The sequence below is a fragment of the Urocitellus parryii genome, chromosome 6, assembly GCF_045843805.1.
Source record: "Urocitellus parryii isolate mUroPar1 chromosome 6, mUroPar1.hap1, whole genome shotgun sequence".
In the NCBI taxonomy this organism is placed as follows: domain Eukaryota; kingdom Metazoa; phylum Chordata; class Mammalia; order Rodentia; family Sciuridae; genus Urocitellus; species Urocitellus parryii.
The window spans coordinates 172540824-172568545 of NC_135536.1; the positions used below are offsets into that span (position 1 = coordinate 172540824).

A 27722-nucleotide genomic window follows, 5' to 3' on the forward strand; every position below is an offset into this window, starting at 1 on the left:
GTTTAGCTACTGTGAATTGTGCTGCTATAAACATTGATGTGGCTGTGTCCCTGTAGTATGCTGTTTTTAAGTCCTCTGGGTAACGACGGAGGAGAGGGATAGCTGGGTCAAATGGTGGTTCCATTCCAGTTTTCAAGGAATCTCCATACAGCTTTCCATATTGGCTGCACCAATTTGCTGTCCCACCAGCAATGTATATGTATGAGTGTGCCTTATCCCCACATCCTTGCCAACACTTATTGTTGTTTGTCTTTATAATAGCTTTCTGACAGGAGTGAGATGAAATCTTAGAGTAGTTTTGATTGGCATTTCTCTAATCTAGAGATGATGAACATTTTTGATATATTTGTTGATTGATTGTATATCCTCTTCTGAAAAGTGTCATTTCAGATCCTTGGCCTATTTATTGATTGGGTTATTTTTTATGGTGTTTAGCTTTTTAAATTCTTTATATGTTCTAGAGATTAGTGCTTTATCTGATGTGTAAGGGGTAAAAATTTGCTTCTAAGATGTAGGCTCTCTATTAACCTCACAGATTGTTTCTTTTGCTGAGAAGAAACTTTTTAGTTTGAGGCCATACCATTTATTGATTCTTGGTTTTAATACTTGTGCTAATAGAGTCTTATTAAGTAAGTGGGGGCCTATTCCCACATGATGAAAATAAGGACCTACTTTTTCTTCTATTAGAAACAGAGTCTCTGGTTTAATTCCTAGGTCCTTGATCCATTTTAAGTTGAGTTTTGTGCATGGGGAGAGATAGGAGTTTAATTTCATTTTGTGACATATGGATTTTCAGTTGTCCCAGCTCCATTTGTTAAAGAGGCTATCTTTTCTCCAATGCATGTTTTTGGCACCTTTGTCTAATATAGGATAATTGTAATTTTGTGGGTTAGTGTATATTTCCTCTATTGGTCTACCAGTCTGTTTCGGTGCCAATATCTTGCTGTTTTATTACTATTGCTCTGTAGTATAATTTAAGGTCTGGTATAGTGATGCCATATGCTTCATTGTCCTTGCTAAGAATTGCTTTAGCTATTCTGGTCTCTTATTTTTCCAGATTAATTTCATGATTGTTTTTTCTATTTCTCTGAGGAATGCCATTGGGATTTTGATCAGAATTGCATTAAATCTATAATGTGTTTTTGATAGGTCATTTTGATAATATTAATTCTGCCTATCCAAGAGCAAGGTACATCTTTCCATCTTCTAAGGTCTTCTTTGATTCCTCTGTTTAGGGTTCTGTAGTTTTCATTGTATAGAATTTTCATTAAGTTGATTTTCAAGTATTTTTCTTTTTGAGGCTATTGTAAATGGGGTAGTTTTCCTCCTTTCCCTTTCAGAGGATTTGGCACACACATATAGAAATGCCTTTGATATATCAGTGTTGATTTTGTATCCTGGTACTTTTCTGAATTCATTTACTACATCTAGAAGTTTTGGGGGGAAGCTTTTTGAGTCTTCTAGGTATAGAATCATATCATCAGCTAGAAGTGCTAATTTAAGTCCTTCTTTTCCTATATGTATCCCTTTAATTTCTTTTGTCTGTCTAATTGCTCTGGCCAGTGTTTCAAAAACTGTTATATAGAAGTGGTGGAAAAAGGGTATCCCTGTCTTGTTCCAGTTTTTACACAGAATGTCTTCAAGTTTTCTCCATTTAAAATGATGTTGGCTTGGGGCTGAGCATAGATAGCTTTTACAATGTTGAGATATGTTCCTGTTATCGCTAGTTTTTTTTAGTGGTTTGAATATAAAGAGGTGCTGTGATTTGTCAAATGCTTTTTCTGTATCTATTAAGATGATCATATGATTCTTATCTTTGAGTCCATCGATTGATGAATTACATTCAGTGTGTTGAACCAACTTTGCATCTCTGGGATAAGTCCCACTTGATCATAATACACAATCTTTTTCATATGTTTTTATATTGGATTTGCCAGAAGTTTATTGAGAATTTTTTCATCTGTGTTCATTAGATATATTGGTCTAAAGTTTTCTTTCTTTGTTGTGTCTTTGCCTGGTTTTGGAATCAGGGAGATATTGGCCTCATCGAATGAGTTTTTAAGTGCTCCCTCTTTTTTATTTACTGAAATAAATTGAAGAGTATTGGTATTAGTTCTTCTTTAAAGGTCTTGTAGAACTTGGCTGTATATCCATGGAGTCCTGGGCTTTTCTTGGTTGGTAGGCTTCTGATAGCTTCTTCTATTTCATAACTTGACATTGGTCTGTTTAAATAATGTATATCATCCTGATTCAGTATGGGCAAATCATATGGCCAACCTTTCATCTTCAGTCTGTATATGTCTTTTTTTATGAGATGAGACTCCTGGAGGCAACATATTGTTGGTTTTGTTTTTTTTTTTAATCAAGTCTGCTAGCTTATGTCCTTTGATTGATGAGTTTAGGCCATTAACATTCAGGGTTATTACTGAGACATGATTTGTATTTCTAGCAATTTTTTGTTTATTTTTGGATTTTAACTTGACTTAATTTCTCCTTTGATTGGTTTTTTCCTTTAGTGTAATACCTCCATTTGTTGATATTCATTATTGTTTTTATTTCCTCTTTATGGAATATTTTGCCAAGAATGTTCTCTGGTGGAGCTTTCTACCTATAAATTCTTGTAGCTTTTGATTATCATGAAAGGTTTTTTTTTTCATCATCAAATCTAAAGCTTAATTTTGCTGGATACAAGATTCTTGGTTGGAACCCATTTTCATTCAGAGCTTGATATATGTTGTTCCAGGACATTCTAGCTTCCATGGTGTGGGTTGAAAAATCTGCACATAAGCTAATTGGTTTCCCCCCATATGTAACCTGATTCCTTACTCTCGTGGCATTTAATATTCTCTCCTTATTCTGTATGCTAGGAATTTTTATTATAATGTGCCTTGGTGTGGATATGTTATGATTTTGTGCATTTTTCAACCTGTAAGCCTCTTGAATTTAATTTTCTAATTCATTCTTTGTGTTTGAAAAGTTTTCTGATATTATTTCATTGAATAGATTGTTCATTCCTTTGTTTTGCAACTCTGTGCTATCCTCTATCTCCCAATAACTCTTAAATTTGTCTTTTTATGCTATTCCATATTTCTTGAATGACCTGCTCATGGTTTCTTATTATTTTCACTGTGTGGCATTATTCTTTTCAAGAGTGCATATTTTGTCTTCATTGTCTGAGGTCCTGTCTTCCAAATGGTCTACTCTGTTGGTGATGCTTCAATTGAACTTTTAATTTGGTTTATTGTTTCTTTCATTTCAAGAATTTCTGTTTGTTTGTTTGTAGAACCTCTATCTCCCTATTAAAGTAATCTTTTGTTTCCTATGTTTGTTTATGTAGCTCTTTGTCAAAATGATCTTTTGCTCCCTGTATTTGCTCTCTTATATCATCCTTTAATTCACAGAACATTTTAATTATGTACATCCTGAACTCCTTCTGTGTCTTTCTTATGCTCTTCTGGCCATGGACTGTAATAATGTGGTATCTTGGTTTGTTTGGGGCTCTTTCTTCCCTTGTCTTTTCATGTTGTTTGTGTGTCTTCCCTTCTAGTTCTTCAGATCCAAGGTGTTACCATTTTAACCCTATAGGATTATAGTGCCCCTATAGGGTCCCAATACCTCTCCTGTGAGGCAAAAGGCAAAATTAACAGATCCCAATATAAACAATATACAGTCTAAAAACAAATAGATTCTATTAAGACGTTTACAGTTTGGTCACAATATACATAGATGTTGAATTCCTTTATTATCTACAATATAATCTGTAGAATTGTAAAAGCATTTCAGTTTCTAACAATGAACTAAGAACTGGGGGTGAGTTGTAGATTGATATTCTGAGGAGGCAGGAGGTGAGGATATAGAGTTATTATATCTTAAGAAATGTGAAAGAGAAATCTAAAGAAGAAGGTTAGTAGCAGAATAGAGAGGAAGTAATTTGGGGTAGACAAGTGAGAGGGAAGACAGAAGAGTACGTAAAACAAACACACATATGTATTAAGAAAAATTTAAAAAGTTAAAATAGTAAAAATAGGAGGGAAAAAAGAATATACAACACAACCGTAATATACTATTCAGTCGTCCCAGTCCTCAAAATCCTAACTCATGCAAAGTACTTGGTTTCACATATGTTGGGGATGTGAGGGTGGGAGAATAGAGAGGGAGAAGAAAAAGGAAAAAATAATAATCTCCAAGGAAGAAATCAAGAATGTTTTGGTTGAAGATCAGGATCTTTCCTGCTTCCTTTTTCATCCAATGGGTGGAGTCGTCTATTGTTAGCTGGTATCTCCACCCTCAGGATAGTGAAGGAAACCAGGGAGGGAGGGTTGGTCCTGGGTGGAGGGTACCAGGGAATGGGGTGTGGCACCCACTGGTCCCCAAAGGGAAAGTACACCTCAAGGTTCTCTTTTTGTGCCTACTCCTGTGGTGTGAGCACCTGGGCTTATCCCCTTATCTCTCCTGAAGACCTCCCAGTTCCTGGTCTCTATGTTAGTCTCTAAACTCTATCTCACTCACCCTCTCCCTTACTAGTTCCTAATAAGGGACTTTTCTCTCTGGGGGTCTTGTTTGGGGCATTTTGGGAACATTGTGCATCTGCTGCTAAGAGCTGTTTTGTGTTGAGCAGTCACTGTCCCAGGCTAGCAGCTGTTGGGGAGGAAGGGTAGAAACTGGGTACCTGGATGTGGGTTACTACATCCAGCTGAAGTCCACCAAACAGCTGAGGAGGGTGTGGTAACGGAGTCAAAAAGAGACCTCCAAAGATCAGTTTCAGATAACTCAATTCCTTTTGTTATTGCAGAAGAAAGTTTTTATGCATAGTCTGTGACTTGGAAGATTCATCTGAGGGTCAAATGACCAAAGAGCTAGCAACACGCTTATGAGTGGCAACTAATGGGCTCAAAAGTCAATGGCAGAAAAGCAGAAGGAAAGGGACATGCTGTGCATCTGTAGGAGGCCAGATTCCCATGATGATGGGGCTGAGTGCAGTTAAAGTGCTAATCACGGTATCTGGGTTCAGTGTGCTGAACCCTGAGAGACCCTACATAGGCAACATAGGTTGTATCCCAACTCATGGGCCAAGCACCTGGCCATCCAGAGTTCCAAACTGGGAGTTTCCCCCACTAGAGATGGTGATGAGGTGACCCAAGATGGATGCAACTGCTTTCAGCAATGAGGTGTTGAGTCAGATTGGGGGAGCCAGGCAGTGGAATTGGGCAATGTGTTCAGAAATGAACTGGCTGTCTTCAGTGCTTCTGTGAAGTCCCCAGATGCAGGCAGGCTACCATTTAGGGGACTATCTCCATTGCTGTGAAGTCCCAAGATGGAGGAAACCAGGAGAGCCCCATGTTGGTAAATGGGGGACCACACAGGAGTGGTGGCCAGAGTTCCTGTACATGGGGAGCTACCAGGAGTCCTGCATGGGAGCAGCATCCTAGATTTCTGCTCAGATGGGTGGCCATAAGTTCTGCACTGGTGCTGATGCTGATGGTCCCACTTGGGCACCCAGTAGTCCTGCAGGCAAGTTGTTGGGAGACCTACTCTGACATTGAGGCCTGGAGACCTGCATATGCACAGTGGCCATTATTCCTGTGAGCGAGCAGGAATATCACTCTCAGAGAAACAGTACTCTCACTACTTGAGTCCCAGGTGAGAGAGCAACACAGAATGCTGCCTCTCTCTAGCCTGCCATCTTGGATCCCCTCTAAAGTTAATCTTCATAGCAGCTATGACACTGACATAGTTTGGAACTTCCCTCATCATTGCTTTACAAAGGGGAGTACCCCCTCCTCTGCCTAGAAAGGCATCTGGGAAAATTCCAGGGGGCTTTTTTCCTCTTTCTTTTTTACTATTTTGTATTTTTGGATGGTGGAGCACATATGAATTTTACAAAATAATGGGTTTCCCTGTGGCATATTTATACATGCATATAACATAACATGATCAAATTCACTCCCTAATGCTGCTAATACCTCCCTGCACACCCACTAGCAGAACTCCTACCTCAAATCACATTCCCACACAAGTTCACTAGTAAATAGCCAATTCACATGGTCTGGTGTTCCAGATTCCAATGGTAGGATGCTGCAGCTGGGGTCAAGTCTAGGAACTGGTTTCTCAGTGTTCATTCTTGGGGTTGGGATGGGAGCAGTACTCGAAAGTGGAGAGCATTATAAGCTCTCTGGAAAAGCAACAGAGAGCTTCACAAAGCAGGCACAAGACAGCCAGCAGGCCAGAGAGCTATGCAACACGGTGGAGCCATTGGGGACAGTCAGATAGTAAGGCATGAACAGTCAGAGGCCATATCCGAAGGACTTTGTCCCTGACTTTAGAACTTCCCTCCCTCATCTCCACTGTGTGGTCAATGGGAGGGTTAATCCCACTGATGAGCCACCTAAGGACCTTGCCAACAGGGCTGTGGGAACTGCTCCTGGAAAAACACTAGAAATTAAGGATTTTTCAGGAGCACAGTTTCTAGAGAGAAGCCCTGGGTTCCTTGTTGGGGTCCCTGCAGAGCACACAAGCCAATATCATGAGGGATTTCACAGGCATGTGAATGCCACTAGACCCCAGACCAGGAAGAGCCACAAGGGAACTCTTGGTTGAGAATGGCTTATCTCATTATGTACTTGGCTGAATGAAGTGTTCACATCTATCTGTGGGGAAACTGAGGCACTAGGAAATTTAAAACATTTATAAGATATTTATTTTTTGGTACACCTTGTCCGTATTATCTACAATACTTTCATTTCAAGCAAATGGCCTCCCTTCGAATGTCCTGCAGGACATTTCTAGAGGTAGTGCCCTACTCAGTTTTCTTATCTGGAAATATCTTCATTTATGTTGGAAGGACAGTTGTGCCAGATATAGAATTCTTGGTACCTTTTTTTATTCAACACTTTAGATCAGTCATCTTACTGCCTCTGATTCCCATCATTAAGAACTTGATAAAAACCTTAGGAAGCTCTCCTGTGTCTGGTGAACATGTCTCTCTTTCTGCTTCTGTATTTTCTCTTTTACTTTAGCTTTGGCAGATTGGTTTCCAGTGGCCTCAGTGTGGGTCTGCTCATGTTGATGGTTCTTGGAGTTTGTTCAGTATCTTGGATTAGAACATTCATATACTTGATCATATTCAAGATTGTGGAGGTCATTTCTCTTTCAAATAAACTTTTTAAATTTTTTTCTTTCTTGTATCTCTGAGACTCATATATGTTTGCCAATGTTCTTTCTGATATCCCAAATGGACTTTAGGTTCTTTTTAAGATCCTGTGTTTTGTTTTTGTTTTTGTTTTTCTTAATTGCAGAGTGAGCAATGTCAATAAATTCTGATATACATTTTATGATTTTTTTCCAACTGCCTGATCAAACCTGTTGTGGAATCCAGTGAACTTCTGAGTTAATTGAGCTTATCAACTCCCAAATTTCTGTTTGATATTTTTATATACTTTCTCTCTCTTTGTTGATGTTTTCAATTTGCTGATCACATTCCACGTTTCCTTTTCTACTTCATCCCAATTTTCCTGGAGCATGTTGGAGACAGCTGCTTCACAGTACTGGTCTCTTTTCAGGTGGGGCCCAATAGGTCACTAGGGTCCTGAGGAGGAGGAGGAGGGTAAGAGCTAGGGAAGGACATGGGATGGGGAGGAAAGAGGGAGGAGGAACAGGAGGATGGGAAACAAGGGGTAGGAGCTCAGGCAGCCCCCTGGGTGTGGAGAGCAGGGAACAGCCTCCTAAGGAAACAGCTCTCATGAGGAGCCCTGGGTGGAGGCCCAGTGACAGCGAATTTGTTTTCTGATGGTTACGACCATAACAAGAGAGATTTCTGTTGTTTTAGGCACTAGGTGTGCAGTCCTTTGTCACAGCAGCATTAGAAACTTACACAAGGTGGTTGTACTGTGGGGAGATATGTGTGGGGCTTCAGCAATGTTCCATTTCTTACTTGAGCTGCACGTTCATTGCTGAATGCACCATGATCACTCCAGGCTGAGGAAACCCCATCATGAGCTGGAAACTCTGTGGAAGAGGGAAGCTGAGCCAAGACTCATGTCAAATGCATTTCCCACTAGTGTATTCATACTTCCCCAAAACTCAGGAGACCCAAGAGCCACAGGACCCCACACAATTTCATGGTCCATGAAGGGCCAGTGACCTTGTGGTCAGAAAAGGAAGAGCAATAAATAGTTGGTGACACATGAGAGCTCAGGGGTGGGCTCAGGCCCTCAAGTCCCCTCCCTCCACCTTGCTCAGGGCTCTGGGCCTCAGGGGCAGGTGTCTCACAGTGTGGAGGTGCAGGCCAGGGGAGGCTCAGTGTGAGGACACACGCCCTGTGCTGAGCTCAAGGCCACTCTGGGCACTCAGTCAGTGACAGGCTTTGCTGATATCACGTGATAAACCAAGAGGATCCCCAGGATGAGCAGTGACCACCCTGTGTCTCCCCCCAGGAGCGGCTGCACTGGAGCTGCAGGTGATCCAGCCTGAGAAGTCAGTGTCTGTCGCTGCTGGAGAGTCGGCCACTCTGCACTGCACTGTGACCTCCATGCTCCCTGTGGGGCCCATTATGTGGCTTAAGGGGGCAGGGCAAGGCAGGGAGTTGATCTACAACTTCTTAAGTGGCCACTTCCCCCGAGTCACAAATGTCTCAGATGCCACAAAGAGGGACAACAGGGACTTTTCCATCCGCATCAGCAATGTCACCTCAGCAGACACCGGCACCTACTACTGTGTGAAGTTCCAGAGATCGACCCCTGTTGATAAGGAGTATAAGTCTGGAGCAGGCACCAAGTTGTCTGTGCGAGGTGAGTGCAGCTGCCTCCTCCTCCCTGGGGTGGGACAGGAGGTCAGGGGTCACGCCCTCCACCCTGGGGGCCACAGCTGAGAAGCAGGAGCAGCACTGGGTGCTCATGTCATGACCTGCTGTCACCCCTTCTGCAGGTCAGGGAGGCAGAGGCCTGTGGAGGCCGTGCTATTTGGTCCAGGCTCCATGGCTGGGAAATGGGGGGCATCTGCACCCCTCACCTCCCTGCTCCACAGCCCTGACCTTTTCCAGTCTGGCCTGCCCTGTGGCTCCCCAGCTGAGGGCTCTGAGGGTTTGAGGGACTTGCCAATCACAGAGCCGGAGCATGTCTGCTGACTCAAAGAGCACTGCCCTGTGGGGGTGAGTCCTCTTTATACCACAAGCACTCAGGACCCACTGTGTGCCAATCCACACTCTGGATGCTCTGGAAAGAGCTGGGAGCAGAGCAGGTAAAGTTCTCCTCCCACAGGCTACTGTTCCTGTCCCTCCCTGAGGACCAGGCCCTACAAGGCAGGGAGGGGGCAGGGCATGCTTTCCTTCCTTCCCCTCCTGGAACAGCACCTGAGAGGATTCTGACAGGCTCAGGTTCCCTGTAGACCTGGGGCCCTGGTGGAGGAGCTGCCAAGAGGCTGGGCCTTTGCCCTGGGTCTGCCTGTAACTCCCTGTGTCCCAGGGACCAGCCCTCACAGGCCCTGCAGGGTAGGAGCAGAGCTGGGTCAGTCACCTAGGGAGTGTTCTCCATCTGGGTGACACAGGGGTCCCAGTTCAGGAAGCACAGGTGCTCTCTGTGTGGTTCCTGCAAGAGGCCCTGCATGCCCCTCCTAAGCCATGAGGCTGAGGTGGTCAGCACACATGGACCTTCACACCTGTGCCCACCCCTGTTGACCTGGGGAGCTGGAGGCCCAGCAGGCCCTCTCTGACACAGCACATTAATGCCAGGAGGGGACAGAGCCCAACCTGACTCCAGCCCAGGCTCCTGCTGCCCTGGGAATAGACACTGTCCCCACAGAGGGGCCAGGGCACAGGAGGGGCTCAACACAGACCTGACCTGACCCACTGGGCAGGGAGCTGCATCCATGCTCCTCCTCCCTCTCCCAAGATTCAGGAAGCCACTCACATTCCCACCCTGAAGCCACAGTGAGTGGGGAACCTCTCCTGAATGTTGGCTATGATCTCCTTTCTCAGGGAGATGCCCCAACAGGACACACAGAGCTGCTCTGTTGTTTGAATAAGGGCCAAATTCTTTTTCCTGCAGAGATGTTACAGTTGTCCTTGCTGTTGTGGTGGGTGGGGTCGGGGGCTCCCCATTGGCTATGCACAGGAATCACATGGGAAACTGAGGATGGAAATTCCAGACCAAGATTCACCTGGACATTTTGCTTTTAAATTCCAACATGAGTCTGAGTATCTGAAGATTTTACTTATTCCAGAAGGTTCTAACGCACAGCCAAGGCTCTTGTCCCCTGAGATCCATGTCCTGATGACAAGGAAGGAAACTTTGGGTTTTCCTTTGGCAATGAAGGAGAGCACGGGAGCCCTCTCAGGTGTGGGTGTTCAGAACAGCACGTGCTGGGCTCAGCTCCCTGGGCCCTTGGCAGGGTCTCCTGACAGAGCCCACTCTGATCCAGCATCAGCCTGGGGCCCACATCTGATATGTGTCGTCTCTGAACAGGAGCTGGAGCCACTGAGTCCTGGCTCTTCAGCATACAGCCCTCCTGCCATGCTGACCCCAAATGCCACTGAGATGTCTGTCACTTGTCCCTTCACAGAGCCCCTCTTTATGGAAACAGCTTCTCTGGAAGAAACCCCTGTGATGCTATTCGTTATGTAAGAAGCACTTTGTCACCTTGTTTCCTGTGGGGACTCTTAAGAACACAGGGAGAGGGCGGGGGTGCAGCTCAGTGGTGGCCGCCTGCTGAGCACCCTGAGGCCCTGGGTAGACTCCATTACCTGATGAGGGGGGCAAGAAAACAGGCAGAGAATCATTCTCTGGGTGTGTCTGCTCCTCCTCTCACTTGGGTTCTCCTGGCAGCTCCAAGAACAGGATGAAGACTGTTTCTTGGGTCCCCACTGCATTTGTTGCTAAAAAAATAAATGTGTGGGTTTAGAAGGTGTGACAATAGCAGCCACAGATGCCGTTTATTGGACACCTATTCCATTCCAGCACTGTCCCTTGCCTTCACCCTTCTCTGGCAGGGTGGTGCTTTTCAGAACTCTCTATAGTGGCTGGGTTGTGGGTTAGCAGTAGAGAGCTTGATTTGCACATGCGAGACCATGAGTTCGATCCTCAGCACCACATAAAAATACATAAGTGAAATAAATATATTGTGTCCAAGTACAACTAAAAAAATAAATATTTTTTAAAAAAGAACTCTCTATAGAAGGGGACAGTGAGGCTCATCAGAAAGAGAACAGGTGTTACCTTGTCCTCCTGTGTGGATGACAGGGGTTTCATCTCTTCCCTGTCCCCCAACCTGGTGCCCTTGGACAGCCACTTTCCCCTCTGAGCCTTATCCCATAACGGGCTCTCAAAGGACACCCTCATGTGGCAGGTGTGTATCAAGAGCTGAGGGACTTCAAGGGCTCAAGCCCACATCAGGATGCTGAGCAGCTCCTGATAAGTGGCCACTGATAGAGTCCCTAACCCCTGTAGGGCCTTCCAGGCTGCTGGGGTCTGGGTGACTCCACTGCTTCAGTGACAACCTTCATATTGTGTCCTCTGAGTGTTGGGTGCATGTCAGGCAGGGAGGTCAGTATGTGCTGATACAAACCTTCAGGATTTTTGCTGCCTGGCACCTTCTGTAGAAGCCTCCTGATGCTCTCACCTGAGTGCCCTCAGGACCTGCTCAGGGGCCTGGGTCTTGTAATTAGCCATCAGTTATGAACTTATCCCTGCGGCTTCCTCTGCACTCAGTGACCTGTGACTCCAATGCAAAGTGACCCAGGGAAGCCCAGAATCAAAAAGGATCCTTCATCCTCTCCTTCTCAAATTCAGTCCTGGCCCAGGTGAGACCCATGGCATGTTTGTCAAAAGAGGAACTATGAAGGTGAATTCAAAACCACCTGCGGTCAAGCCCTGCACAGAATAAATCTGGAAAAGATGGACCTGGGATTGTTTTATTTTTGTTTGTTTTGTTTTTTACTTTTTGTTGAAGATTAAAATCATGGGCACTCTATAATAAACTACATCCCAAACCTTTTTTTATATTTTATTTTGAGGAAACTTCTTGCTGAGTGTCCCAGGCTGGCCTTGAATTTACAATCCTTCTACCTCACTCAGCCTCCCCAGTCGCTGAGACGACAGACTTGGGCCAACACGCCCAGCATGTGCTTGTTCCCAGAAGCGTCTCCCTAATGTTCCAAGGCCAGCTGTGATCACTGTGTCCTGGGAGGAGACCTGCAACACTCCCAGTTCACTGATGTGGCACTGGGCCAAGTCCCAGCCTTGTTCCCGTGTTCATGGTGGTGTCCTGGTGCCGTTTGTCCCCTGTATTTGTTTCTATAAATGGCTCCCCTGGGTGCCAATCTTTCCAGGGCAGGCCAGAGGAATCAGTTGTTAAGAGAGGGAGAGACAGGTCCCCAGTTCCTCCCTGAGCCCTGGTGCTGAGAGGAAGCAAGACCTCAGCCCTGGAGCAGCTCCTGGGCTTCAGGTCCTCACCGTCTGGTGGACACTGTGCTCGCCTACTCAGGAGGGTAGGGACACCAACAGGGATGAGCACAGCACCCAGAGAGCTTTAATAGGAGGAATCAGAAATGCATTATGGTCCTGATAACAGATGTAGCCCAGGGACAGTGCAGATGTTCAGCATGCACCTGAGGATGACCCCAGGACAGCAAATAATAAAGACAACGTCTAGGAAGGGTCTTCACAGTGCCACTCGCTGTGGTCAGAGGTGGCCTCCCAATCACCTCACCTGTCTGTCAATCCCCTTCACAGCCAGACCTTCTCCCCCCATGGTGTCGGGTCCTATGACCAGGGCCACATCTGGGCAGAAGGTGAGCATAACCTGCGAGTCCCACGTATTCTCCCCCCACAACATCACCCTGAACTGGTTCAAAAATGGGAATGAGCTCTCTCACACCCAGACCAGTGTGGACCCCAGGGGAGAAAGTGTGTCCTACAGTGTGTGCAGCACAGCCCTGGTGACCCTGGCCCAAGGGGGCATCCACTCTCAGGTCATCTGCAAGGTGGCCCAATTCACCTTGCTGGCATGCCCTCCTCTTAATGGTACTGCCAACTTGTCTGACACCATATAAGGTACAAGACCCTGATCCCCACCCTAGTCTATACCGGCCACCCAGTCTGCTGCTCTCCAGGGGCCTTTGCTAAAGGATGTAAGTGGCCTGAGCTTTAATTCCTAGAAGGGCTGCCACCTGCTGTGCATGTATGAATTTGTGCCCTGTGGCCAGCATGTGCTAGTGGCTTCATTTCATTGACCAGCAGCAACTAACACAACTGAGCTCCTAACAGAGCCAAGCCTTGACATTCAAGGAGGTTCCAACTATTTTGCTAACTTCCTGCAGGTCAGAAGTTGTGCTTGTCAATCACGCTCACTTGTACCCTCAGGGGAGCTGCTGGTCACTTGGCACCTGAGGGTGGCAGGCCCTGTGGTTAGTGATTCACTCCTGTGCAAACCCCCAGTGTCTGAGCCCCTCTGCATGCCTGGCCCTGTCCTGAGGGAGGCCCTTGCCCTCCTGGGAGGAGCTCAGCATCTGTCCCATAAGGTCACAGCTTCTCCCTGTGCTGTTTCAGTTCCGCCCACCGTGGAGGTCACCCCATTCCCAACCATGGCATGGAACCTGGTGAACATCACATGCCAGATGATGCATTTCTACCCCCGGAGCCTAGAGGTGACCTGGGTGGAGAATGGAAACTTGTACAGGACAGAAACAGGCTCCACCCGCTCAGAGAACAAGGACGGGACCTTCAACCTGAGGAGCTGGCTGCTGGTCAACTCCTGTGTGCACAGGGAGAATGTGACATTCACCTGCCGGGTGGAGCATGATGGGCAGCCAGCCATCACCAGAAACTATACCCTGAAGGTCTCTTCAAACTTCAGGGAGCAAGGTATGGACAACACCCCTGGTGAGGCCTCTCCCAGCTAATTGATTGCTTTAAACTTCATCTTGACTCTGTGTGTTGTGATGTGAGAGCAGTGACCCCCCGTCCCCCAGGGCACCCAGAGCCTGGGAACACAGCAGCGACTTAGTCAGCATCCCACACCCACACTCTGAGGGTCTCCTCTGTTGGGTTGGGCACACATCTCATGGGGCCTTCAAACAGGGACACTAGGAAGAAGGAAGGGGGGATGAGCCTGTCCTGGCACCTGACACTTGCCTTCTTCACCTGACACTTGCCAAGTCCAAATTGTGCTCCCTATTCACCTCTCTTTCCACTCACCTTGGAGGTCACTCAAAAACAATGCAATGACACAGAGCCAGGTGACCATCACCTTCTAAACAAAGAAGTTCTACCCCCTTATTTTGCATGTGACCTGGTTGGAAAAAGGAAACGTGTCCAAAATGGAAACCACCTCAGTCATCACATCCCCAACCTTGGAGACCATGGATAGGACCTTTAACCACATGAGCTGACTCCTGGAGAACTCATGTACCCAGAGTAGGAACGTGGTAGTCACCCATCAGGTGGTACATGAAGGCTAGCTAGACACTTCCAGAAACCACAAACTAGATATCAGATATCCCAGAAGGAACAGGATCAGATACATCCCTGGCCAACCTCAATGTCTAAGCCCAGTGGATCAGGAAGTTGTTGCAGGAGGAAGGCAAATTCCAAGTCAGCTTCTGCAACTTAGTGAGGCCCTAAGCAACTCATCGAGACTATGTCTCAAGTGCTTGGGATGTGGTTGAATAAATAAGCAACCCTGGGTTCAAACTCCAGTACCAAAAAAAAAAAAAAATTCCTGGTGTCCACTCCAGGTGACTGGTTCTTTTGTGTCTTCTATTTTTTTGTTAGTGCTAAAGGTAGTATTCCTATTCATTGTAGAGTAATTCTCAAGTCTATAGACATACATTAGAATGTTACCTTCATTGAAACCTCCCACTCCTCACTACCAAGAGTCTCCACTGTGAAGAGCTTGGTCCATCTCTCCATGGATCCTCTGACATAAACAGATATTAGAGAAGAAGGAGAGGGAGGGGAACACTCCTGTCCTACTCTTCAGCCTCTTGTCTGTCCACCTACCAGTTGCTCTCTTCTCCTTCCTCAGGGCCTCTCTCCCCTACTCACCCTGCTGACCTCTGCCCAGCTTCTATTCCATATTAGAATTTTCCATAGACATCTGTATCCTCACCACGCAGACTCTGACTCCTCTAGGGGAAACCTGGAAAGGGCTCCCTGGGGAGGTGGAGACTGTTTGGACCAGGCCCCTAGGTGACCTTGAGTGATCTCCACAGGGCCTTGATTTCCTCCTGATTTGTGGTCACAGACCTACTGTAATGAGGACCCTCAAAGCTCCATCACAACATGCAAATTTCTGCTTGTGTATATTCTCCTTTGATGCTCCAACTACCTGTGTGTTAGGAGTTGACAGAAAGGGAAACTAGGACAGCCCTGGAGAGCAATGGGAACATGGCTGATGGCTTCCTGCCCTGACACATGTACTACTCAAGGCAAATCCAAGTTGCTGTGTACAGAGACAACACCAGCCCATAGAGCAAACTTTAACTAATTAAAAACAATGTTCCCTCTCCCATGAAAATTGTCCCAAAGACTCTGTTGTCTGGAGACCCCATCCTGTGGCCCAACGTGTGTTATTTCCCTGTGAACCACAGAAGCAGGTCTGACTCCACAAGACTCTTTCAGGGTGGAGGTCCTTCCAGCAGGCCCTATCATGGTCTTCGTGTGCTGGGTCACCAATGGGCTACTGATTCTTCCCTGTCCCTTCTTGCAGGGAGAGTAATGATAAGAAGCAAATGCAATTTCCTCACAGTAGAAGATATGTGGAGGCTGCCTAACTCATGTGCTAATCACTTAGACAGGTGTGCAAAACAGTGCAAGTGCAGTCCACACCTGGAGTGGTCAAATGATGAGGGACATTTCTCTACAAATCCAACAGCATTATCCCAGTTAATAAAAATAATGATATTTTCTCTAATCATTAATAATGATTGAAGTATATATTCAAATTTTTCAAAATTTGTTTCATATGTCTTCTCTGCACCAAAACTAGTTTTAATTCATCTTTAAATACATGGTACAATCTCCTTAGGAAACCATTTGGGCATCAGGAAACCTTTCACCAAGTTTTAAAATGATGTATCTACTTAGAAGTTTAGGGCCATTCACATTGTAGATTTCATTCTGGGTGTATTGGAGTAGATTGGGTGTCTTCGGAGCATTGTTGGTCCATTTTATCTAAGGTGTCAACTTTATAACTGCAGACTGGCAATTATAAATATATCTCTTTTTATCAGTCTAATATCTGAAGAATCTGTAGCAGTATACCATGTTCAATTTTGATGTTATTAGAGTCTCTCTCTCTCTCTCTCTCTCTCTCTCTCTCTCTCTCTCTCTCTCTCTCTCTTTCTCATCATCTGTAATTAGTCTTTCAAGAGAATTTTCAATTTTATTGATCTTTCAAGGGATCAAATTTGTGTTTCAATTATCTTTTCTATTACTTCTCTGTACTCCGTTTTATTGAATTTTGACTCTTTTCTATTTTTATTATTTCCTTTATTATTTCTGCTTACTTCAGATTTATATGGATCTTATTTTTGTTGCTTCTGTGGGGGGAGGCTACAATTATTGATCTGACACTCTCCTGGTTTCCTATGACACACCTGGACACCAGCATAAAACTGCATCCTGAGGGCCAGCCCATGGGAAGTGTGCCCTGGCACAGCCAAAATCCTCTCTATAACATGGAACCACAGCACTTCTCCTTTCTGGGTGTGGTGAGGATTACATGATGCAGGAGAGGCATTTTTGTGGGGTTGAACATGTAAAATGGCACTGGATGTCTTTGAGGTAGAATTAATTGGCAGCCATCCTGCTGAGACTGTGGTTAGCAACTCAGAAGTCCACTGAAGGTCTTGCAGGGCTTTGATCCATACGGTCCTAACCTTCATATCCAGCTACTACAACTTCCCTGTAAGGAAGAGCCCTTGAACCTGAGAGGGTCAACTCCTCTGAATCTCTGCTACTGTTGGAATTACATCCAGGAACCTAACCTCTGCTTTTGATGCCCTCTGGCTCCAGGGGACAAAACCCCCACAAATCCACCAGGAACCCCTTTGGCTCTCTCAATTCACCTTTGCCTTCAGATGACTCACACTCACTTTCTCATTGTCTTTCCCTACAGGAATGAAGCCCATAAAAATCTCTACAACACCAGAGCCTAATAATAGCCATTTCCCAATTCATGGTCAAGCACCAGATCCCAAGAATCCCCTTCCTGAGGTTAATCCACAAGTTCACTTCTGGTGAAAGTGTGCACAAGGGCACTCAACACAGGCCAGTGCCTGCCCAGATGCCACTGACCCCCAGCACTGGGGCCATGTTACCAGCCAGCTGATGAGACCCAGGTTCAAACTCAAATTGTAGAGTCCAATTAGCAAACCACACATGGAGCTGGGATTCCACAGGAAGTTCCCAATGTGATGGACGGGGAATCAGGGAGCTTCTTGGAATATTATCAGAATCAACATCAGGGTCCCTCCCACCTGAGGGGGAGAAGAAGCAGCAGCTCAGCTGCCCCCACAGAAGCCAGAGGACCACCAGAGCTGCTTTCAAGGGAGGAGGGGGGGCCTATCCACTCCCTGCTCAGGCAGGCTCTGATGCTGGTGCCTTCTAGAGGGAGGAGGGGGCAGGAGTGCAGCTCTCCTCCATTGAGGGGGAGCCCCAGAGCACCACTCAGCTGAGAACCTTGGCCCCCAGCAGGGCAGCAGCCCCACGGGGTGAGGTGTCCCCTCCTGCCTAAGGATCCAAAAGCATTACTTTCTTCATAAAATACTTTTCCATCTTTGTTAGCATCATTTTAAAAGGAAAAATGGCTCATGGCAACAAAGAAAAGACTTTAAAAGTCTAATTCCCTGGATCTGGTTTGTGTGTCCAACAGAAAGACTTCAGATGACAGAGCCCTGGAGGGGGGGGTCTGCTATTAGGAGACTGTGGCCCCTCCCACATAGGAGAAACGTGTTCTTGACCCACGAACGTCTTTTTCAGGCAGTGGTTTTCTTAGTTCATCCTGCACCTCCTTAGCAGGCTTCCCAAGGTGCTGAGACACAGATCCCCTCAGCTCACCCCTGGACCTGAGCCAGCAACCTTGCCCTCACCCCTCACCAGGGAAGGGCCCTCACTCATGTGCATACCCACCAAAGTTAGTGTTCTGGGACTGAAGACACTGGGCATTCATTTGGTCCAAAAACCATGGTCTCAGGTGTCACCATATAGGACTCCATGGAGGAGCTTCCCTGGGTTTGGGTTCCTCAAAGCTGTGACCATCCTTAAACTCCCCAGGCCTCAGTGTCCTTATCAGGAGGAGATGATCCCTCTCCATGAGACGCAGAGGATGAATACAGAATCATCCTGGCTGGGATGGCAGTGGGCACAGAGCACACAATTTCACCTTCCCTCAGGGAGGACACCTGGGACCTGAAACTGGGTGGGTGGGAATAAGGAACCCCTTGACTAGGTTCTGCCTCAGGCTTGACTATGGCATCCAGAACAGGGGGTGTGCTATTGCTTCACAATTGGGGGGGGGCCCAGGTAGTCTCACCCGGGGCAAGTGCAGGCTCCTGGGAAAGGACGCATAGGAGTCCTCCTAATGGCTCCCACTGTCCCTTGATTTTCAGGAGCAGTGAAGTCTACTCTTGCTTCATACCTCATCGCACTGTTCTTTGGCTCCAAGATCCTACTGGCAGTCGGTGTCTCTGCCGTCTATGTCCACAGGAAGCAGAAGTCTTGACTGTAAGTCCCCAGGAGGGAGGGTGCACCCAGACTGCTGCAGAGGGGGCAGGGCCAGGGGGAGTGCAGCCCACCTGTGCACAGCTGCAGAGTCAGTGGGTCTAGAGAACCAGGCACATACCCCTCAGCACCCTCAGGGTCTCATGCAACTTCTGTGGGGTCCAAGCTCCTAGGAGGTGTGTGGGGTGTGTAGAAGATAAGGGGTCAAGTGTCATCAATGGTTGTCCACTGAGTCCTAGGGGGTCCAGAGATGATGGGCCCAGGTGATACAAAGAGGAGTAGCAGATTGGGTGTGTCCCTTGGAGGCCACCTCTAGATTAGTCCAATAGTCAACAGCTGGGCCTCCACGTGCAAGAAGACTCTACCATACAGAGCAATGTTGAGAAGACCTAGGTGGGCTGCTCTCAAGGCTACTTAACTTCTGACTCTCATTGTGGCCCACTGCAGGGAGAGAGAAGGAAAGTCAGGAAACAGGAGAGGCTGAGCTGAGAGTCCTGACTTGGGGTATTGGTTCAGGCAAGACAGGTGTCCCAGGACAGCCACATGAGGACATCATTGCTCTCAGGAAATTGTCATGAAAAGTGCATAGATAAGTGAATGTGGACATGTTTCCCACAGATCCTCATCACTCCCTGCTGCCTGGGACCCTCAGTCTCTGCCACTTTCTCCTTGCTCCATGGTGTTCAGCCTGAGAGAAGGAGCTACCCAGAAACCTCTGTAGCCTCTGCTCCACATGCCTCCCCCAAGGACACCAGCCCACAGGACCCTGTTGCATCTCTTCCCAGTCCTTGATGCCCCATGGCTGAGCCTGGACTCGTGGTCCTGGGCAGGGCCCTGGGACCTAGCTCTAGACAGCAACTCACGACACCTCCCCTGATGTGACAAGCCAGCCCCACCTGGCCACATCAGGATGGCTCTCCTTTATTGCTCTGGGCTTGACCATCAAGCACCCCAAGTCCTTGCTCTCAAGAGTCATTCAGCCATCTTTTTCCTGCCTACCCCTCCTCCCCAGCCTTGTTGAGGTTCTCACATGAAACTCATTCTAATTTAATAAGGAAAAATTATTCTCCTTCCTCTTTACCAAAATGTCCTATGCCTCAAACTCAGCCAGGACAGGGTGTGTGCTATTGCTTCATAATTTGGGGGGTCCCAGGTAGCCCCACCTGGGGCAAGTACAGGCTCCTGGGAATGGATGCATAGGATACCTCCTAATGTTCTTCTTAACATGAGAGACTTTCTTCCTTAGCACTTATGAACAACACTATTGTCCTGGATGAAGGCAGTCTTCTCTCTCCAGGATTGTAAAAATGGCCATGAAAACTGAAACCAAAACCCTGGGAAGACATCTCCATAGTAATCATGAAAAAATAATCATGGTTCTTCTAATTTGTCAGCATTTGTCAAAATATGAAAGACACTCAAAATATCAGTTAAGTGTCAATTTAAACATATAGGGAAACATAAACAATAATAAAATTTTAAACATAGAAACACCGAGCCCTAGTATTTTGTACCTTGGTAAAAACTTATCCAAGGAGTGTCAACATGCCTTGTTCTTCTGTATTTGAGTATGCAAAGCAAGCATCTTTTTTACCTTGGTGAATTATCAGCCCATTCAATGCCATTGCCCTTTGGGTCACCACCACTCCTCTTGTGTATATATGGAAAGTGTCACCTTCAGTAAATTTGTTTGTCTTCAAAGGAAAGTCCCCATGTGGGATCCATGTCCACACACCACGGCCAGCTGCTTCTGTTCTGACCCACTTGTGCCCAGTTTAATCTCATTTCCATAATTGTCACCTCTCCTGTCCTCATTGTGCTTTTTTTCTGTGTTGATTGACCTTTAAATATAAAAGGAATGAAAGAGGAAATGAGAGTAGAAATGAAGAAATCCTTAGAAGCAAATTCAAACAGAGATACAATATATCTAAATCTCTGGGACACTGTGAAAGCAGCTCTAATAGGAAAATCTAAATCATTGAGTGCCTACCTAAATGAAATAAAGAGATATCAAATAAATAAGGTTATATTCTAACTCAAGGCCTTCGGATAGGAAGAACAAAGTGATTTCAGAAAGAGTAGAGGATAGGAAATCATTAAAATCAGAGCAGAAATCATTGCAATTGAGAATGAAAAACAACAGAGGATCAATGCAAGGAGGAGTTGGTTCTTTATAAAGTTAAATAAAATTGAAAATCCCTCAGCCAAATGATCACATAAAGAGAGAAAGACCAATTTTTAAAAAGATATATCAAATTAGAGATGAAAAAGGAAACATCACTGGAAACACTTCTGAAATCCAGAGAAAGTCTGGACACTATGTGCAAAATTCAGACTCAAAAAAGTTAGAAAATCTAGAAGACATTGACGAATTTCTAGACACAGTGACCTGCCCAGATTGAGCCCAAAAGATATAGAAAACCTAAACAGAGCAGTGTCTGGAGTGAAACTCAAACAGCAATTAAAAGGTTTCCAACAAAGAACAGACAAGGGCCATAGGCATCGTCAGCTAAGTTCTCCCACACCTTTAAAGAATAACTAACACCAGTCCTTCTCTAATTGTGCCATGAGATTGAAAGGGAGAGAACACTCCCAAATGCACTCTATGAAGCTAGTAGAATATTTATGTGAAAACCAGACTGAGATACATGGAGTGAACTTCAGGCCAATATCACTGATGGACTTAGATGCAAAAATACTTAATGAAATATTACCAACCTGCATGAAAAACACAGCAAGATGCTACTACAGCATGATCAATGGGTGTTATCCCAGGGAGGCTAGGTTGGTTCAACATTCACAAATCAATAAATGTTTTCACTACTTAGACAGAATTATGGACAGGAATCACAGGACCATTCAATGGGTAAAGAAAAGATCTTTTGAACATCAATTCATGATTAAAATGCTGAAGAAGGTTAGGATGAAAGAATCTTACCTCAGCATTGTAAAAGCTGTGAATGACAAAGGTCAACCAACATCACACCAAACGGAGAAAATTTAAATGTATTTTCTCTAAAATAAAGAACAAGTCAAGGTTGTCCACTCTCCCCACTCCTGTGCAATATAGATCTTGAAACACTAGACAGAGAAATCAGGCAAGAGATGGAAATTAAGGGATACAAATAGGAAGAGAACAAGCCATCTGCTTGGAAATGACATGATGCTGTCACTACAGGATGACAAATACTTCATCAGATGATTTCCAGAGATATAAATCAATTCAGCAAAGAGAAGGGCACGAGATTTACCCCATGAATCAATTGCTTTCCTATCCTCTAACAGTGATTCAGCCAAGGAAGGAAATATCAAAGTCATCCCATTCATAAAAAAATTAAATAAAAATAAAAATAAAGGTCATGGGAACTAACCTACTCAAGGAGTAAAAGAGCTCTACATGAATATTGAAGAACATGAAGAATGACATTGAAGAAAATTGTTTAGAAGATGGAGAAACTTCCCATGTTTTCTCATAGGCAGAACTAATATCTCAAAATGGCCATACTACAAAGAGCAGTGGCCATACTACCCAGATTCATTGAAACCACCCTCGAAATGACAATTACATTCCTCCGAAATTAGAAAAAACAGTTCTTTAGTTCATGTGGAATAAAAAGAGGCACAGAAACCAAGGGCCATACTGAGCAAGAAAAATGATGCAGAGGGCGTCAGAATACCTGACCTGAAATGATAGCACAGAACCATAGTAACAAGACCGGCATGGCATTGGCTACAAATAGACATGAAGACCAATGTGAAGGGATATTAAGGCACAGAGACAAACCCACACACTCACAGCTGTCTAGGGATACTCAACAAGAGTGCTAAAAATACACTTTGTAAAAAAGCCTCTTTAACAAATGGTACTGGGAAAACTGGATGCTAGATATATGTAGAAAAAGGAAAATAGATCGATCTGTGTCTCTCACCCTGCACAAAAGTCAAATCATAATGGATCAAAGACTTAGGAATTAGTCCAGAAACCTTGCAAATGCTTAAAGAAAACATAGGGCCATCGTTGTAGGTGCTGGCCACAACTTCTTTACTGAAACCCCCAAAGTGCAAAAAAGAAAATCAAGAGTCAATAGGTGGGATGCCGTCAGTTACCATCTTGTGCACAGCAAAGGAAATGATGAAGGGAATGAAGAAAGAGCCTATAGAAAGAGAGAAGAGTTCTGCCAGCCACTCCCCAACAGGGGACAAGTATTCAGAATATGTGAAGAACCCCAACACATTCAACCTAAATCGTATTAATAACAATAACCCAAAAAACAAATGGATCAAAAACCTAAACATAAACTTCCTAAAAGAAAAAACACAAATAGCTAATATGTACATGCAAAAATGTTCAACATTCCTTGTCATCAGGGAAATGCAAATCAAAACTTCAATATGGTTTCATCTCACTTCAGTCAGACATCAAATGCCACGATTAGAAATCAAAACAAGTGTTGGTGAGGATGCAGGTGAAATGTTCACTGAAATGTACATTGTTGGTGGGATTGTAAATGAAGGCCACCACTCAGAAAAGTAGAAAGGAGAATCCTCAAATAACTAGGCATAGAACCACCACATGACCCAGCCAGGAGACTCCTTGTACTTTTCCAAAAGATCTAAAATCAGCATCCTACAGGGATGCAGCCACCTAAATGTTTATTGCAGCACAATCACAATAGCTAAATTATGGAATAAACCAGGTGCCTCTCAATAGATGAATGGATTAAGAAACTGTGGTTTTACACACAATGGAGATCTTCTCAGCCAAAAAGAATAAAGTTTTGGCTTTTGGTGGTGAATGGATGAAAATGGAGGGCATCATGCTAAGTGAAGTAGGTCAAACTCAGAAAATCAAATTTGAATTGTTTTCTCTCATCTGTGGAGACTAGAGTTACATAAAGGAAAGAATAAGAGAAGGATGTGGTATAATAAAGATATCAGAAAGATCAGTATTATAGAAGGAGATCAAAAGTCAGAGAGGAGGGATAGAAAAGGGGAGGAAATCTGGAATGAGTTCTTGAAAAGTCTTGTTAAGTTGAAAATATAAATATTCCACAGGTAATTTCACCTTTATGCATAAATAAAAAGGATCAATCAAAAACAAATATCGAGATGAACAAAACCATGAGGGGCTTAGTTGACTAGCACAGGCCTAGGAGGCCTTGTTCCTCGAGGCGTGTCCAATTCCTTCTGAAAATGCAGCATGAGACCCTTAACTTTGCTGTCTGTTATACTGTTTTCAACTTCTCTGTCTTGAAGGAAATTGCTTGTCACTCTGTCACTGTCACTTTGTCTTGCAACAAGGGACACAGAGTGTCAGTTCTCTCCATAGAGCAGAGTCAGGGATCTCCCCATCACAGACACTGGGACAGAGCAGGCTCCTCAGGGCTCCACCATGTCTGTGCCTGCCTCCCAGCCCGAGCGTCCCTGTCCCATCCTGCTACTGACCCTCCTGCTGGGACTCACAGGTGAGTGAGCTCTGCCTGGGGAGAGTCCTCTGTCCTGGCCCCTGGATCAGCTCTGCCTGTGGACTCCCAGGGACTGAGGACAAGCACAGGCTCTGCCACGGAGGCTGGGACAGGGCATTCTCTGGAGCCCAGACCAAGGGTCCTGAGCAGTGTCTCTGGGAGGCCTCCCCTGCAGCTGGGGCCAGAGGCATCACATCAGCTGATGCTTCAAACAGCAGTGACAAGAATCACCTGCATATTACATTACTTCAGCTCACAGAGCATCTCTCCAGGGGATCAGTGTGTAAATCCTGATAACTTCTGAGACCCCCCAAAAGGCAAGGTGACCTGAACAAGACCATGAAGTGAGATCTCTCTCTCTCTCTCTCTCTCTCTCTCTCTCTCTCTCTCTCTCTCTCTTAATTTCTTGAACACGCACCATGGACCACACACCATTGAAATGCTCTACAGCTCTCATGTGACCATGATGCCACAGCAGACACTCTGGTCACCCACCTTACAGCTAAGAAGCACCAGGAGCTCCGTGGTCATTCAGGGGCAGTGCGAGGGCTGGGGTCTGGGTGCAGATGCTCTGATCTGGAGCTCGTGGTTCACCCACCATCTTCTCAAACTCTGTGGCCCTGACCCTACATGTGGCCAGACATTGTTTTAATGGTGTGTAGCACAAGACCATGGGGCAGGTGGCAGATTGTGGTTTCTGAAGCCCTGGGGCATTTTATGGTCATCGTGAATGGTCTAGAGAACCCAAGAGGAATTTTGATTCCATCTTTTTTTTTTTTTTTCAGAAGGCAATGAGAGGACTGAATTTTGGTTTTAAGAGGTGTGTGGAATTCATAATGAGGCACATGGCTGATTTATGAGCTTTCTGCATCTTCTGCCATGGGCATAGAGAATAGTGGAGTGAGGGGAAGAGGTTTTCCTCTGTGGTTTTCTTCTCGTGGGCCCTTCCCCTTCCTTTCTATACCTGGCAAATAGTTCTTGTTTAGCTAAGTATTCTGTGTGGGAAACTCAACTTGTGGCCATTTCTACAAGATGCACACACTTCAAATAGACTTCTGCAATGCAGGGACTCTTGTACTGAGCAATTCCCACAGGAAGCACACATTGATTGGACACCTACTGTGTGCCAGGAACTGTTACAGGAACAGGCAGGACCTTGGGAACAAAAGAGGAAAAGTAGATGCCCTGTGTAGCCAAGGTCATTCTAAGGACAATGGTTGTGATCAATACACAACAAATAGGTAAATTGTTTAACACCCTGAATCGTGATCAATATGAAGTGAAATCAATCAGATGAATAAGGGACCAGGAGACTCTGTGGGAGAGAGGTACTGCCAATGGGCAGGCATCACTGAGAAGAGGAATTTGAGCAGAGCTTCCTGACAGGGAAACTGCATGCACAAAGGGCTCAAAAGGGGAAGTCCCTGCTGTGTTCAAGGGAGTTCCTCTCACTCTGATTGAAATGGGAGCCACTTCCAGGCTTGGAACAAAAAGGTGAATTGCCCTGAGCTCAGGAGACTGCCTGGGCTGTGGCAAGGTGTGTTGTCCTTGGTTCCTAAGCTTTAGAAGGGGCTCTGGTTAAGGGATGGAAGGCAGCCACATCCCACTGAGTTCCAGGATGTATGATGGTGGCTGTGCCACTCCTAAGTCCATGGACTTCCACTATGTCCTCTAGGTTAATTCTCAGGTCTCCAGCTAGCTTTGGGGCCTGGTAGGAGGTGGAGCCCCTTTGATGCCCAGGCTTCAGGTAAGGACCTAAGCATGTGGGAACCACACCATCCTGCAGGTGGGGCAACCAGATGGTCTAGCTTCTGTTCTATCCTGTTCTGATGATGATTTGGTAGCTGTGGGGAGCAGTGCAGGTGATCATTGTCCCAGAGCATCTAAGTCCTAGAGAGCCAGGAGATCACCAGACATCTGTTGCTTTCCAAAGCCATGGGGCAGCTTATAGCCATTGTGAGTGGTCTAGAGACTCCAAGGGGAATTTGCCCTTGCTTGGTTGAAGGAAATAACAGGGGTGTCTGTTTACTTTTAATTTTTAATTGTTATTTTATGAAACAATTTTATTCTTCTTTATGGTGGAATAAAACTCCATTGTGTAAATATAGCACATATTCTTTATTCATTCATCTTTTGAAGGATACATGGGTGATTCCATGACTTGGTTATTATGAGCTGTGCTGTGATAAACACATGTGCCTTAGTCATCCATTTTTCTTCTGTGAGCCAAAAATATGACTAGAATAATTAGAGGAGGAAAAGATTCATTTGGGGGCTCACAGCTTCAGGTGTCAGCCCATAGAGGCTCCATTCCTCAGGGTTAGGGTTGAGGCACAATATCCTACCAGACGTATGTGGCAGAGAAAAGCAGGTCAGGACATGGCCCCCAAGAAGCAGAAAGAGATAAAACTGTATTCACCTACCAAATATAGACCCCAAAGGAATGCCCCCATGGACCCACCTCCTCTACCCACACCATACCTGACTGCAGTCACCCTCAGTTAATCCCTTTTAAGGGATTAAGACACTGATTGAGTTAAGGCTTTCATTACCCCATCATTTCATCTCCAAACTCACATGAGCTTTTGTGCAACCCCTCATGTCTAAACCAAAAGTATAGGTACGCATGTACCACTAGAGTTTTCTACAGGATACTGACTCTCATTCTTTATTTTTAAATATTATTTAGGTGTAGCTAGACACAATGTATTTATTTTATTTATTTTTCATGTGGTGCTGAGGAACAAACCCAATGCCTCAGCAAGCAAGGGAAATGCCCTACCACGGAGCTACAGCCCCAGCCCCTGACTTTAATTCTTTAAGATAAATACCAAGCAGTGGTCGAGTTGATCATGCAGTAGTTGTGTTTTTAGTTTCTTGAGGAAGCTCCACACTGATTTTCATAGAGGTTTAGTAATTGACATTTTCACAAACACAGAGTAAGGGTTCCTTTTTTCCATGTCCTCTCCGCCATTTATTGTTTGTGCTCTTGATGATTGCCATTCTGACGGGAGTGAGATGGAATCGCAAGTGTGGGAACTGTAGGCAGGTGTGGACTGGTGGAAGGAAATAGGTCCCTGAGAACTGTATTTTGTCCCTGGACCCCCCTGTGCACTCGCTCTTCATACCAACACCTCATTTCTCTCTATATTTCTCCTTTATTTCCTCCTCCTCCTATTCTTCTTCTTCATTGTCTTTCTCTTCTCCTTCTCCTTCTCCTTCTTCTTCTTCCTGGCACTGACTGCCATGGACTAAGGAGCTTCCCACCACATGCCCTGATTTTACAATGGTCCTATCTTCTTGCCACTTGGCAATGGAATAACTTCTGAAACTGTCAGCCCAATATGGTCTACCCTCCTCTAAGTTGTTCTTGTGGGTATTTGATTGCAGTGATACAAGTTGAATAACCCAGAAAAGCAGGGGTCGTTATCCAGAGGAGCAATAGTGATCTCAATTGTGCCTCTTAAATTCTTTATTTGTGACAAATTGATTATAAGGACAAGAGTATTACCCTGGAAATGGCAGCAGTACTTCCAAGTCCAAG

The 27722-nt window shown here is 45.4% G+C and overlaps 1 pseudogene; it reads left to right on the plus strand.

Moving 5' to 3' along the window:
* The window catches only part of LOC113176915 (signal-regulatory protein beta-1-like), an 81344-nt pseudogene that overhangs the window by 6533 nt on the left and 47089 nt on the right, over positions 1–27722 (plus strand).